Source organism: Ranitomeya variabilis, chromosome 5 (genome assembly GCF_051348905.1).
Source record: "Ranitomeya variabilis isolate aRanVar5 chromosome 5, aRanVar5.hap1, whole genome shotgun sequence".
Lineage (NCBI taxonomy): Eukaryota > Metazoa > Chordata > Amphibia > Anura > Dendrobatidae > Ranitomeya > Ranitomeya variabilis.
The window spans coordinates 311,142,240-311,158,207 of record NC_135236.1 but is presented as its reverse complement, the minus strand read 5'-3'; the positions used below and the strand labels follow the sequence as shown (position 1 = coordinate 311,158,207).

General features: G+C 43.8%; 1 pseudogene; it reads right to left on the bottom strand.

Moving 5' to 3' along the window:
- Positions 1-1,054: 1,054 nt before the first annotated feature.
- LOC143775000 (piwi-like protein 1) lies at positions 1,055-15,410 on the bottom strand (annotated as a pseudogene).
- Between the last annotated feature and the right edge of the window lie 558 nt (positions 15,411-15,968).

Sequence of the window (15,968 nt, the reverse complement as noted above, 5' to 3'; positions counted from 1 at the left end):
GCAAGGGTGTCTATAATGCCTATAGTATATTTTTAAAAAGTGTATCCCCCTTGGGGAAATGTTCGTCAGCCCATGCACTGCGTGTATGGGCGTTACAACTCTAGTAGACCCGATTCTTATCATTGGGCCTAGTTTTTAATTGTGCTAGTTGGGCAGGGGAGTCTATATGCACATATCCACATAACTGCAAGGCATGCAGGCACTGTATGTGAGTGTATAGATTTCCCTGCTTACATCAAAAGGCTCCATTACTGTCTGTATTTTATATATACCTAGCTGCAGTTATCTGTGGCAATTTTTTTTTTTTTTTAAGGTTATAATGTTTTTTCGACATTTATTTGCTTGCTCACACTGCAGACTACAGCCAGGTCATTGCAATACAAGAGCGTGAAAATATAATTTGTTACCTATTTTTGGGGGGCCCAGGCATCAGATATGAGTGGGATTAAAAATCTGTCCTTTTTTTGGGGTACTATCTAATATATTGTAGTGTCTTACAACACTTTTGGGCACCATTTTGCTGCCCAAAAAAACTTTAGCTGGCCCCCAAAAATTTAGCTACAGTTGTTATAGTTATCACTGTGAGTTGTACGCCACACGCATCGCATATCATTAAAAATATCTTAAAATTTTAGTACTCCAATTTTATTTTTGGGTGTCAAAGCCAACTTTTTGACAACATTTTGGTGTGCCAAAAAAAGGCCACATTTTGATCAGTCTGTTATCTCTGGTTGACGCCTGGTGTATCAGTGGTGTCAAAATCCGTGCTTTGCAGGCGTACCTTGCATTCTTCTGTTTGCTACCTTTGGTCTACTCAGTATTCATTGTTTTAAAAAATTAAAAAGAATTAATAAAATTTATACAGTCTGTTATCTTCGTCACACGCCTGGTGTATCTGTGGTGTCAAAATCTTCTGTTCGCAGGCATACATTGCATTGTTCTGTCTGCTAGCCTTGGTGTACTCAGTATTTATTGTTTTACAAACAAAAAATTTAGGAAAATTTATACAGTCTGTTATGTCAGGCTGAGGCCTTGTGTATCTATGGTGGAAAAATCGTAGCTTCGCAGGCATAAGTTGCATAGTTCTGTCTGCTAGCCTTGTTCTACTCTTTTTTTTTAAAAATTCACCAAAAACCCCCCAAAAAGTCCTCGACTTCAACCAACACCGCCCGCTTTATCTTGCTTTACATTTGCTGTGTGATCTTGAACATGTTCTGCAGAACACCCTAATTTTTCCGGGTGTAAAAGAGCAGCCAATTATTCATATCTCGGGGGTTGATTAGGACGGGACCCCTCAGCTCTCGCAACCAATCAGCAAACTGTTAATTATATTCAGCAGATTTGTCTTTTTGCAGGATTTATTTCCGGAGGTGCGATTCTCCCTTCAAACTTTAGCAGTTCGGTATCGAAATTCAGCCCCTAGTCACGTAGCTCTTTCTGAACACTTTCATCCTTGTGTATGTAGTTCATGAACTTCCAAACTTGCTGCTCCCTCTGTTCTGGTGGTAAGCTGGTGTGAGCGGCTAGGTCTTTCATGACATTGAAGTCGTTTCTCATTCTATCAGTCAGACTTGTTAGGCCACGTGCACACATTGCGGAAAGTATTGCAGATTTTTCCAGACTGATTTTGGTAAATCCGCAGGTAAACCGCACTGCAGATTACCTGCGGAATTACCGCCGATTTACCATGTTTTTTTTGCAGATTTTGTGCAGATTCCTCCTGTGGTTTTACACATGCGGATTCGTATTATGGACACTGCGGAATCCGCACAAGGAATTGACATGCTGCGGAATAAACAATGCTACGTTTCCGTGCATTTTTTTCCCGCAGCATGTGCACTGCTGATTATATTTTCCTTAGGTTTACATGGTACTGTAAACTCATGGAAAACTGCTGCGAATCCGCAGCGGCCAATCCGCTGCTGATCCGCAGCAAAATCCTCAACGTTTGCACATACCCTAAGGTTACAGAACTGTTGTGAATTAGACTTTTTGGCTCCCTCTTGTGGTCACTAGTGGTATGACTCTGGGATTGTCTTTTTTCTGTTTGGCACTCACCTGGGTCGTTAGTCCAGGGGTGTCGCTATATTAACTTCCTGGATCCTTAGTCCAGTGCCTGGCATCGTTGTAATCAGATCCTTCTGTTGCTCCTGTCTGCTGGTCCTGGCTCTTGCAAAATTAAGCTAAGTCTTGCTTCTTTGTTTTTTGAGTTACTTGCTTGCTACTATTTTTGTCCAGCTTGTACTAAATGTGATTTCTGACCTTGCTGGAAGCTCTAGGGGGCTGGTGTTCTCCCCCCGGCCGTTAGACGGTTCGGGGGTTCTTGAATATCCAGCGTGGATATTTTAATAGGGTTTTTGCTGACCATATAAGTCATCTTACTATATTCTGCTATTAGCTAGTGGGCCTCTCTTTGCTAAATACCTAGCTCATTCTTATGTTTGTCTTTTCCTCTTACCTCACCGTTATTATTTGTTGGGGGCTTGTATCCAACTTTTGGGGTCTTTTCTCTGGAGGCAAGAAAGGTCTTTCTTTTCCCTTCTAGGGATAGTTAGTTCTCCGGCTGGCGCGAGACGTCTAGAACCAACGTAGGCACGTTCCCCGGCTACTTCTATTTGTGGTGCTAGGATTAGATATATGGTCAGCCCAGTTACCACTGCCCTATGAGCTGTTTTTTTGTGTTTGCAGACTTGGTATTTATTCCTGAGACCCTCTGCCATTGGGGTCATAACAGTATGCCAGGCCAACATTGAATGTTTAATGCATTGCAGAAGTGGGATATAAGAAAGGAAATTCTAAATTTTTTTTTTTTCCTCTCTTCCTCCCCTTTACCTCTGAGTGGCTTGAGCTTGCTGCAGACATGAATGTCCAGACCTTGATTACAAGTGTGGACCAGCTTGCTGCTCGTGTGCAAAGCATACAAGATTTTGTTACCAGTAGTCCTATGTCTGAACCTAAAATACCTATTCCTGAACTGTTTTCTGGAGACCGATTTAAGTTTAGGAATTTCAGGGATAATTGTAAATTGTTTCTATCTCTGAGACCCCGTTCATCTGGAGACTCAGTTCAGCAAGTTAAAATTGTTATCTCTTTCTTACGGGGCGACCCTCAGGATTGGGCTTTCTCGCTAGCGCCAGGAGATCCGGCATTGGCAAATATTGATGCGTTTTTTCTGGCGCTCGGATTGCTTTACGAGGAACCCAATCTTGAGGTTCAGGCAGAAAAAGCCTTGCTGGCTATTTCTCAGGGCCAGGATGAAGCTGAAGTGTATTGCCAAAAATTTCGGAAATGGTCCGTGCTTACTCAGTGGAATGAGTGTGCTCTGGCCGCAAACTTCAGAAATGGCCTTTCTGAAGCCATTAAGAATGTGATGGTGGGTTTCTCCATTCCTACAAGTCTGAATGATTCCATGGCGCTGGCTATTCAAATTGACCGGCGTTTGCGGGAGCTCAAAACCGCTAATCCTCTGGTGGTGTTGTCTAAACAAACACCTGATTTGATGCAATGTGATAGAATTCAGACCAGAAATGAGCGGAAAAATCATAGACGTCAGAATGGGTTGTGTTTTTACTGTGGTGATTCTACACATGTTATATCAGCATGCTCTAAACGCCTAACAAGGGTTGTTAGTCCTGTCGCCATTGGTAATTTGCAACCTAAATTTATTTTGTCTGTGACTTTAATTTGCTCATTGTCCTCTTACCCTGTTATGGCGTTTGTGGATTCAGGTGCTGCCCTGAGTCTTATGGATCTGTCATTTGCCAAGCGCTGTGGTTTTGTTCTTGAGCCGTTGGTTAATCCTATTGATGCTACGCCATTGGCGGAAAATAAACCGCAGTTTTGGACACAGGTAACCATGTGCATGACTCCTGAACATTGGGAGGTGATTCGTTTTCTTGTTCTGCATAAAATGCATGATTTGGTCGTTTTGGGTTTGCCATGGTTACAGACTCATAATCCAGTCTTGGATTGGAAGGCAATGTCTGTGTCAAGTTGGGGCTGTCAGGGTATTCATGGTGATTCCCCGCCGGTGTCTATTGCTTCCTCTACTCCTTCGGAAGTTCCTGAGTATTTGTCTGATTATCAGGATGTGTTCAGCGAGTCCAGGTCCAGTGTGCTGCCTCCTCATAGGGACTGTGACTGTGCCATAGATTTGATTCCAGGTAGCAAATTTCCTAAGGGAAGACTATTTAATCTGTCTGTACCTGAGCATACCGCAATGCGTTCGTATATCAAGGAATCTCTGGAGAAGGGGCATATCCGTCCTTCCTCTTCCCCTCTTGGTGCGGGATTCTTTTTTGTGGCCAAGAAGGACGGATCTTTTAGACCTTGTATTGACTATCGGCTTTTGAATAAAATCACTGTTAAATTTCAGTATCCTTTGCCTCTGTTGTCAGACTTGTTTGCCCGAATTAAAGGTGCCAAGTGGTTCACCAAGATAGATCTTCGTGGTGCGTACAACCTTGTGCGCATTAAGCAAGGAGATGAATGGAAAACCGCGTTTAATACGCCCGAAGGTCATTTTGAGTACTTGGTGATGCCTTTTGGGCTCTCTAATGCTCCTTCAGTGTTTCAGTCCTTTATGCATGATATTTTCCGGAAGTATCTGGATAAATTTATGATCGTTTATCTGGATGATATTCTGTTTTTTTCTGATGACTGGGACTCGCATGTAGAGCAGGTTAGGATGGTGTTTCAGGTTTTGCGTGAGAATGCTTTATTTGTTAAGGGCTCAAAGTGTCTCTTTGGAGTACAGAAGGTTCCCTTTTTGGGGTTTATTTTTTCCCCTTCTGCGGTGGAGATGGACCCAGTCAAGGTCCGTGCTATTCATGATTGGACTCAACCCACGTCAGTTAAGAGTCTTCAGAAGTTCTTGGGTTTTGCTAACTTCTACCGTCGTTTTATTGCTAACTTTTCTAGCATTGCTAAACCTTTGACGGATATGACCAAGAAAGGTTCTGATGTTGCTAACTGGGCTCCTGCAGCCGTGGAGGCTTTCCAGGAGTTGAAGCGCCGGTTTACTTCGGCGCCTGTTTTGTGCCAGCCTGATGTCTCACTTCCCTTTCAGGTTGAAGTGGATGCTTCTGAGATTGGGGCAGGGGCCGTTTTGTCGCAGAGAGGCCCTGGTTGCTCTGTGATGAGACCTTGTGCCTTTTTCTCGAGGAAGTTTTCGCCTGCTGAGCGGAATTATGATGTTGGCAATCGGGAGTTGTTGGCCATGAAGTGGGCATTTGAGGAGTGGCGTCATTGGCTCGAGGGTGCTAAGCATCGTGTGGTGGTCTTGACTGATCACAAAAATTTGATGTATCTCGAGTCTGCTAAACGCCTGAATCCTAGACAGGCCCGCTGGTCATTGTTTTTCTCCCGTTTTGACTTTGTGGTCTTGTATTTACCAGGTTCAAAGAATGTGAAGGCTGATGCTCTTTCAAGGAGCTTTGTGCCTGACTCTCCGGGAGTCGCAGAACCAGTTGGTATTCTTAAAGAGGGAGTTATCTTGTCTGCCATTTCTCCGGATTTGCGACGTGTGTTGCAGAGATTTCAGGCTGGTAGACCTGACTCTTGTCCACCTGACAGACTGTTTGTTCCTGATAAGTGGACCAGCAGAGTCATTTCCGAGGTTCATTCCTCGGTGTTGGCAGGGCATCCAGGAATTTTTGGCACCAGAGATCTGGTGGCTAGGTCCTTTTGGTGGCCTTCCTTGTCACGGGATGTGCGGTCGTTTGTGCAGTCCTGTGGGACTTGTGCTCGAGCTAAGCCTTGCTGTTCGCGTGCCAGCGGGTTGCTCTTGCCCTTGCCTGTCCCGAAGAGGCCTTGGACACACATTTCCATGGATTTCATTTCAGATCTCCCGGTGTCTCAGGGCATGTCTGTCATCTGGGTGGTATGTGATCGCTTTTCTAAGATGGTCCATTTGGTACCTTTGCCTAAGCTGCCTTCCTCTTCCGATCTGGTTCCTGTGTTCTTTCAGAATGTGGTTCGTTTACACGGCATTCCTGAGAATATTGTGTCTGACAGAGGATCCCAGTTTGTTTCCAGGTTCTGGCGATCCTTTTGTGCTAGGATGGGCATTGAGTTGTCGTTTTCGTCTGCCTTTCATCCTCAGACTAATGGACAAACGGAGCGAACTAATCAGACTCTGGAGGCTTATTTGAGGTGTTTTGTTTCTGCGGATCAGGATGATGGGGTGACCTTCTTGCCATTGGCTGAGTTTGCCCTTAATAATCGGGCTAGTTCCGCTACATTGGTTTCGCCATTTTTCTGCAACTCTGGTTTCCATCCTCGTTTTTCCTCGGGACATGTGGAGCCTTCTGACTGTCCTGGGGTAGATTCTGTGGTGGATAGGTTGCAGCAGATCTGGAATCATGTGGTGGACAACTTAAAGTTGTCACAAGAGAAGGCTCAGCGTTTTGCCAACCGCCGCCGCGGTGTGGGTCCCCGACTTCGTGTTGGGGATTTGGTATGGCTGTCTTCTCGATTTGTTCCTATGAAGGTCTCCTCTCCTAAATTTAAGCCTCGCTTCATCGGTCCTTACAAGATATTGGAAATCCTTAATCCTGTGTCCTTTCGCTTGGATCTTCCTGTGTCGTTTGCCATTCACAACGTGTTCCATAGGTCTTTGTTGCGGCGGTACGTTGTACCTGTGGTTCCTTCTGTTGAGCCTCCTGCTCTGGTGTTGGTTGAGGGCGAGTTGGAGTACGTGGTGGAGAAGATCTTGGATTCTCGTCTCTCCAGGCGGAGGCTTCAGTATCTGGTCAAGTGGAAGGGCTATGGTCAGGAGGATAATTCCTGGGTGGTTGCCTCTGATGTGCATGCGGCCGATTTAGTTCGTGCCTTTCACGCTGCTCATCCTGATCGCCCTGGTGGTCTTTGTGAGGGTTCGGTGACCCCTCCTTAAGGGGGGGGTACTGTTGTGAATTAGACTTTTTGGCTCCCTCTTGTGGTCACTAGTGGTATGACTCTGGGATTGTCTTTTTTCTGTTTGGCACTCACCTGGGTCGTTAGTCCAGGGGTGTCGCTATATTAACTTCCTGGATCCTTAGTCCAGTGCCTGGCATCGTTGTAATCAGATCCTTCTGTTGCTCCTGTCTGCTGGTCCTGGCTCTTGCAAAATTAAGCTAAGTCTTGCTTCTTTGTTTTTTGAGTTACTTGCTTGCTACTATTTTTGTCCAGCTTGTACTAAATGTGATTTCTGACCTTGCTGGAAGCTCTAGGGGGCTGGTGTTCTCCCCCCGGCCGTTAGACGGTTCGGGGGTTCTTGAATATCCAGCGTGGATATTTTAATAGGGTTTTTGCTGACCATATAAGTCATCTTACTATATTCTGCTATTAGCTAGTGGGCCTCTCTTTGCTAAATACCTAGCTCATTCGTATGTTTGTCTTTTCCTCTTACCTCACCGTTATTATTTGTTGGGGGCTTGTATCCAACTTTTGGGGTCTTTTCTCTGGAGGCAAGAAAGGTCTTTCTTTTCCCTTCTAGGGTTAGTTAGTTCTCCGGCTGGTGCGAGACGTCTAGAACCAACGTAGGCACGTTCCCCGGCTACTTCTATTTGTGGTGCTAGGATTAGATATATGGTCAGCCCAGTTACCACTGCCCTATGAGCTGTTTTTTTGTGTTTGCAGACTTGGTATTTATTCCTGAGACCCTCTGCCATTGGGGTCATAACACAGAACCCTGGCACCAGTACGATGGCTCCGTTTGTGGCTCCCGGCTTGGGCCTCCGGGGGATGTTCACATTTAGCGGCTGGATCATGTCTTTCACTTGTTCATTGTATTGGTTCTTATAGTAGTCCAAAAAGCTGATCTCGCTTCTGTCTGCCTTCTTGAAGGTGGATGCTGTAGTCATGTTTCAGGCGATCTCGTCTATACAGTAGCTTTTTTTGCAGCAGGCATCCTGGAACCTCTGAGGGCCACACGAGGAGTAGAGGCTGCTCATGATGTCATGCACAGACTCATTTCTGAGGACTTTATGGCTGACATCAATGTTCAACATGATGCTGGACTCGTACTGGAAGATGGAGGTGGAAAACCCTGGCCAGATGACGAGTTGGTGTGCTCTGACTTTGGTGGCATCACTCGGGTTGTAATAGTTGCATCCTATCTGCTTCATATCCATTATCTTCAGGAGTCTTCGGAAAATGATGTTATAGAAATGGAAGCAGGTGGGCGAGGTCTGTGGAAGCTCGTTGGTCAGGGTGATTGTTATCTGCACGTTCTCTCCATTTCGAGTTTGGCTGAACACCCCGGTGACCTTATTCAGTCTTTTTGGTAAAAACAACACGGTTCCATCAAATGCCCGCGCCTTCCAGATGGTTTCTTCATGCTGGTACAGGAGGCCATACCGCAAACGCTTGGACTCCATGGCGGGGTTGAAGTCAACATGATACTGGTACAGTGCCCACTGTGGTCAGGACACCATCTTGATGTGCTTGGTCACAAGAGCAATCTTGGTTCCAGAGGCGCCATCTTTCGATTTTTGGACGTGTTCGATAGTCTGCCGGGTGTTCACCCCGATGTCATGGAAGGCATGCCTATGGCTGCCCTGTTCCCCGATAGACACTTCTGCAAGTCCGGATGACACCTGCTGTACCTTGGGCGATGGTCTCTTTGTTGCCGCTGCCGGCGGACCTCTCTGGCACCCTCTTCCGACGAGCAAAGGCTCAGGCGCTGGCTGCTGAGATCTGACTGCTGGCCGGGGTCCTTGGGTCTGCTGTACCTGTCCAGGTGGTCTTTGTGGGGCCTGCTCCTGCTGTGGGCCTGGGATGTTGTTTGTCAGCTGATCTTTTATTTCGTACACACACCACGCACTAGTGTGTATTGTGCCTAGTTTTTAATGAGGCCTTCATCGATGTTTCCTCATTCTCCACCACTAGATCACCATGGTGAACATGTTGTATGCTGCTACAGCCATTCAATTTTTGGACAAGGGTATCTATGATACCCATAAATAATTTTTTTAAACTGTAACCCCCATGGGGAAATGTTTGTCATCCCATGCACTTCGTGTATGGGCATTACAAGTCTAGGAAACACACTCCTTTACATTGGGCCTAGTTTTTAATGAGGTCTTCCTCATCAATGGTTCCTCATTCTCCACCACTAGATCACCATGGTGAACATGTTGTATGCTGCTACAGCCATTCAATTTTTGGGCAAGGGTGTCTATGATACCCATAAATAATTTTTTAAAACTGTAACCCCCATGGGGAAATGTTTTTCAGCCCATGCACTTCGTGTATGGGCATTACAAGTCTGGGAGACACACTTCTTTACACTGGGCCAAGTTTTTAATAAGGCCTTCATCAATGTTTCCTCTTCTCCACCACTAGATCACCAGATTTAACAAGTTATGTGCTGATACACCAGTGCAATTTTTGGCAAAAGTGTCTATATAATGGCCGTTACCAATTTGAAACCAAAGGAAATGTTACCCCCAGGGGAAAATTTTGTAAAAAGGAGATGTACATATCTTCTTCCCATTTATTATTATATTTTCCATTTTTCATAGTTCTGGACAGTCCTCTAATGAGGTAGTGTATACCTCTACAATATAAAATTATTCAAAGACTTTTATATTATATTTTTATTTATAGCCCTGTCTCTGAACTGTTGCTAGGGACAAACAAGTCTCGTTGGACACATTCTGGCTTCATATTTATGAATCTGTGTTCGCCCCTCCCTTTTGTTATTTTCTTTCATAGGCGGAGTCACATTTTTTATTTATTTCTTTTATTTCAGTATGATTTATCTTATGTCTCCTCATTCTCCAACACTAGATCACCTGCGTTAACTGGTTTTGTGCTGCTACAGGCAGTCCAATTTTTGCCAAGGGTGTCTATGATGCCCATAAAAGATTTTTTTTTAAATGTACCTTTCATGGGGAAATGTTTGGACAATTTTAGTACTCCCAATGTTTTATTTTAGTGTTGTAGCCTACTTATGGACACATTTTTGGTGGGCCAAAAAAAAACAAAGATCACACTTTGATCACTCTGTTATCTCCGTCAGACGCACGGTGTATCTGTGGTGTCCAAATCCTTCCATTGCAGGCATACATTGCATTTTTGGGTCTGCTAGACTGCTACCCTTTGTGTATGCAGTATTTTGTGGTTTTTAAAATTTTTAAAAATACATCCCACATATTGAAACAGTCTGTTATCTCAGTCACACGTCTGGTTTATGTGTGGTCTTCAAATATTGGCTTTTCAGCCATACATTCCAGTTTTTGGTCTGATACCCTTGCTGTAGATAGTATTTTGGGTTTTTAAAAATTTTAAAAAATACATCACTCATATTGAAATAGTCTGTTATCTCTGTCCGACGGCCATTTTATGTGTGGTCTAAAAATAGGTTTTTTATGCATAAATTCCAATTTTTGGTCTGTCTAATACTCTAGGTCTATACACTATCTTGGTTAAAACACAAAAAAATTACAGTGTGGTAGTTCTGTGACACACCTCATCTATCTGTGGGCTACAAAGTGTGCTTTTGAGGCTTCCATTATCCTTTTATTGCTGTGTGTTAACCTAGCTCAAAACAGTAAACACTATTTTGTCATGAATTTTTTTAAATTTTTTTTATCCCCCCCTGGGGAAATGTTGGTCAGCTCATACACTTAATGTATGGGCAATACGAGTCTAGGAGACACGCTCCTTGGTAATGGGACAGTTTTGTTTAGGAGGCCCTCCTCCATATTTCTTCCAAAGGGGATTGGGTGTGTGCAAATTTGGGTAAAGACGACCCTTGCATTGAATGCATAAGGAACCTATAAGGCAGGACCAACTGAAGACTGTGAAGTGGGTTTTCCTGTGGCCATCCAGTATCTGCATTCAAAGGCTTACTGGGGTGCATATGACTTGATAGCAGGGCAAACCTTGGATTCAATGCAACAGTTTTCCAAGTGAATGCATTTGTATTGGTAGAAAGCAATGATAAAGTTGAAAAACGCATCAAAAACGCTGCGTGTGAACATAGGCCAAGAGGTGGAGGAACTTTTTATAATCTGGGGTAAATTATTTTGCCTTATATACAAGTCATTAGCCTGGAAAGGATGTACCTTAACATTTTTCCTGCAAAATCCATTTTGGTTTCATTTTTGTATGTTTTTGGGTGCACCTGTAACAATGGCGCGAAACTCTGACAACATTGCTTACAGCTGTGACCCAGGAGTCTGAAATGCTTCCAGGGGTGAGCCCCATGATGTTCCTGTGTCATTTGAGCAGTGTTTCTATCATTTTCAGACATTTTTAGACCTTAAAAGGACCCACGGGGGATCGGGGTAAAAATACTCGGGTTTCCCATAGACTTACATTGGGCTCATTGCTTGGGTCGAGTACCCGAGTATTCCAATTTGCTCGACCCGAGCAATGAGCACACAAGCATTTTAGCGCTCGCACATCACTAGGTATAAACAATATATTATATTTCAGAAAAAATACGGATCAACAAAATCACATTAACGTTATTTCAATGAAAGTATGCAAATAGGAGAAAAAAGGGAAAAAGGATAATGAAAAAAATGTAGAAGGGAAAATCATATCACACTGCTTTAGGTACATGTGAAAGGGATGCAGTGTCTGGCAATTAACTACTAGCACAGATCTGGCCAAGGTTACTCAAGGTTCCTAAGAGCACAGTGGCCTCCATAATCCTTAACTGGAAGAACTTTGGGACCACCAGAAGTCTTCCTAGACCTGGCTGTCCAGCCAAACTGAGCAATCGCGGGATAAGAGCCTTGGTGAGAGAGGTAAAAAAGAACCCAAAGATCTCTGTGGCTGAGCTCCAAAGATGCAGTAGGGAGATGGGAGAAAATTCCACAAAGTCAACTATCACTGCAGCCCTCCACCAGTCAGGCCTTTATTGCAGAGTGTTTGAACAAATGCACTACAGGATGCAGCCAACCAATTTAGCAGAGATGTCATCAACACAGATGCAAAATACTAAATAGACAGCCACTCACAGCCTACCAATTAATGGAGGGGGTGACTGCTTAGTATATGTTTGCACAATAGAGGCCTGTATAAGGCGCTGTTCACATGCAGATAATGCATAGTGTCTGGTTCACAGCCTATTAGTCAGTCCCATATTATTCGATCAGGCAGGCTGGCCAGCACTCTCTAGAAGCATCCCATGTGAACACTCCTGTATACAAGACCCAACATGCTTTGCTTGGCTGCACCCTGAAAAATAAAGTGCACAAAATACATATAAATATGTGAGGTACTGGTCGATATTTTGACCAAGATATGCAAGCTCACAACCCAACGTCACGGGTTCTCACGCTTGCAAGTCCTAACACTAAACTTAGTAGCAAAGCCACAAAAGAGGATTGAAAATCCTCCAAAAATTCAAAAATACAGCTGAAAAGAGGCAGCACTGCTTACTTGCCCATGTCTCTGAAAAAATGCACTACAGGATGCATCCAATTCATGTAGCAAAGATGTCGGCAACACAGGTGCAAAATACTAAATAGACAGCCACTCAGAGCCTACCAATTAATGGAGGGGGTGACTGCTTAGTATATGTTAGCACATTAGAGGCCTATTAGTCACGCCCATTCTATTTGATCAGACGGGTATACAATGGGTACTGAAAATCTCTGGAGAGACCTGAAAATGTCTGTCCACCAACGTTCCCCATCCAACCTGACGGAACTGGGGAGGATCTGCAAGGAAGAATGGCAGAGGATCCCCAAATCCAGGTGTGAAAAACTTGTTGCATCATTCCCAAGAAGACACATGGCTGTAGTAGCTCAAAAGGGTGCTTCTATTCAATACTGAGCAAAGGGTCTGAATGCTTATGACCATGTGATATTTCAGTTTTTCTTTTTTATTACATTTGCAATAATTTCTATATTTCTTTGTTTTAAAAGTCAAGATGGGGTGCAGAGTGTACATTAATGTGAAAAATAATTTTTTTTTTAATTTACCTATTGGCTGCAATGAAACAAAGAGTGAAAAATTTAAAGGAGTCTGAATACTTTCCGTACCCACTGTATATACAGCTCTGGCAAAAATTAAGAGACCACCACATCAAAACCCTGTCATGAGAAGCCCAGTCTCCAGATCTGAACCCCATTGAAAACCTCTGGATTGTAATCAAGAGGATGATGGATAGTCACAAGCCATCAAACAAAGAAGAACTGCTTACATTTTTGCCACAGAAGCAGTGTGAAAGACTGGTGGAAAGCATGCCAAGACGCATGAAAGCTGTGATTAAAAATCATGGTTATTCCACAAAATATTGATTTCTGAACTGAGTTAAAACATTAGTATTATTGTTTCTAAATGATTATGAACTTGTTTTCTTTGCATTATTTGAGGTCTGAAAGCACTGGTTATTTTTTAAAATTTTGACCATTTCTCCTTTTCGGAAAAAAAAATACAAAATTTATTGCTTGGAAATTTGGAGACATGTTGTCAGAAGTTTATATAATAAAAGAAAAATTTACATTTTACTCAAAAATATTCCTATGAAGAAAAAAATAGTGGTCTCTTAATTTTTTCTTTATACAGTATATATATATATATATATATATATATATATATATATATATATCTATATTTATATTTATATTATAATTATTATTTGTATTATTTGGGAGTTTAAAAAACAATATTTTTACCATTTTTTATTTATTTTTAATTTATTTTACTTTTTTAATTTTTTTTACTTTGTCCCTCCATGGAACTTTCACTTTGACAGCTTTGATTGTTTATAAAGCATAGCAATGTACAAGTATTGCTATGCTTTATAAATTGTCAGTGCTGCACTGACTTATAGGCTTGATACACCATGCTCTGAGCATGGTGTAACAGGTTTGCTACCTCTGGTGACCCAGATGTCATCAGGTCACCAGAGCAACGATTGGCTCCTCGCAATGACGTTGTGGGGGCGGCGATCAGAGGGCAGAGGGGGCCCCCTTCCTCTGCCTTCCTTCTACATGCTAGGATCGATATTGATCGCAGCGGTTTAAATCACAGTTGGTTAAATTGCCGGGAGCAGTGCGGGCACCACTCCTGGCATTGAGTGGCGGGTGTCAGCTCTCATATCAACTGAACACTTGGCGGCGATTGCCTGCGCACAGCCCTCCGTGCGTAGGCTACAGCAATGACATATATATACTGCATTGGTTGGGAAGTACTTCCCAACCATGATGTATATATACTGCAAATATCAGGAAGGGGTTAAACATTGGTTATTGATTGTTGTTGTGACTTTTACGTTTTATCTCCATAACTGCACAGTGTAGCAATCAAGCTGACAACCATGCTATCCTGTACCTGAATGCAGTATTTGGCCACATCAGCTCCTGTATGTAGGGGAAGTTTTTTTTATCCCATCTGGGTATTCCGGCTTTATAAAGTATCACCGCTCCACCATTCTTGGCATCTTACAACGCTGTTTTTCAGAATATGTGACCTCTCTGGTCCCTTGTGTCTCACCGCCATGATGTGCATCGTTATGGATATGAAATTTGTCCTTCTCCTGTCACTGTCACCCCATTTCTCACCATGCAGGGATAACAGAGCAGAACATTGCTGGGCAGGCAAGTTAGCAGGAGCTTTGGAATTGGCCAAGCGTGCAGTTGAAATGGCACTGGCACTGAGAAATTCAGCTTTTTTGACAAGGGAGCTGGTCAAAGAGAAGAAAAATGCCTTGCTCAGACTTGAAGAGATCTGAAAAAAGCAGCCCAGTTATTTATCAGTATTACTTAGGGCAGTGGGCAGCAGATAAACAGCAAAGGAAGGGGAGCTGGAAATTAGTGGTGGTGAGTTTCACCTGATGGTGTGTGGTGCCCCCACTACTTCTCAATACAAAACTGCCTCCAGGATATATGCCTTCGTTTCTCACCCCTCGTTTTCCACACAGCAAAAATTAAAATAGGTGCTCCTGCTGTTGTTGGTTTATAGCATGATATCACACATAGCACAGTGCCAGGGCGACCTTACTTGGTAGCACTGCTCACCACGGCAATGACACGTCAACATAGTAAGTCCGTGAGTGTGGAGTGTCATTTACTGTGTGAAGATTGAGGTACCTGCTACAATGGACAGAACTCTTTCCTGCCGAGTCTTTAGCTTCAAGAAGGGACTGGTATTGTATAAGCAATTCTAAATGCATTTGTTTCACAAGACTCTGCTCTACTGTTGGTCTTAACTGGGCAAAATGTCCCTATTTCAATAGGACTGGAAGCTTTTGTTAGGCCTCATTAGGAAGTCAATGATTTTTCACATGCACGTGTAACAGGGTGGCACTGGGTGGTAGTCATGGGCGAGTTCACTAAGCAACAGTCAGTGAGCACCCCGGCACCTTGTACATGAAAAGATAAATAAAGTCCCTTGTGCTGCATGCGCAGCATGCACCACAGCACACTCACAGGCTCTGTCAGACTCCCGTCAGCTGCTGCCATGTCGGCTCCGCATTCATGAGCGCCGGAAATCACTTCAGAGACGAGGTCTTTTTACAACAGCTTAACTTTACTAGACAGCAGCGTATTCATCTCACAGACAGCACAGTTCAAAACAGAGACATCTTCTTATCTGCATTCTTTACATCACTTGCCCTTCCTCTGCCATACGGGCAGACTCTAGTATCTATGTCATTTCTTTCTCTTTACTCTCGGCGTTCACGGCCGTACCTCTAGCCAGACTCTGTCCTGTCTGCACCTGCTTCCTTTCCTCTGCCATCTGGGCAGCATCTTTGGACAGTTTGTGTCCCATCTGTACCTTCAGCATCACCAGCTCCCTGTCAGCCCCTTGTCCGGTTCCAATAAGGAAAGGTGTTGGGAACGCCATCTCAGCTGCTCCCGCCCTGGTCGTAGACACCGGATCCTTCTTGGGGCTGGTCCTGTTGAGCTGGTGCTGACTGTATTATGCTTCAGCCGGGGGCCCCTTACTGCTGTCTGTAGACTTATCCCCCACAGACTGTAACTGTCTCTGTATGCGTTCTACCCCTTGGGCAAACTTCC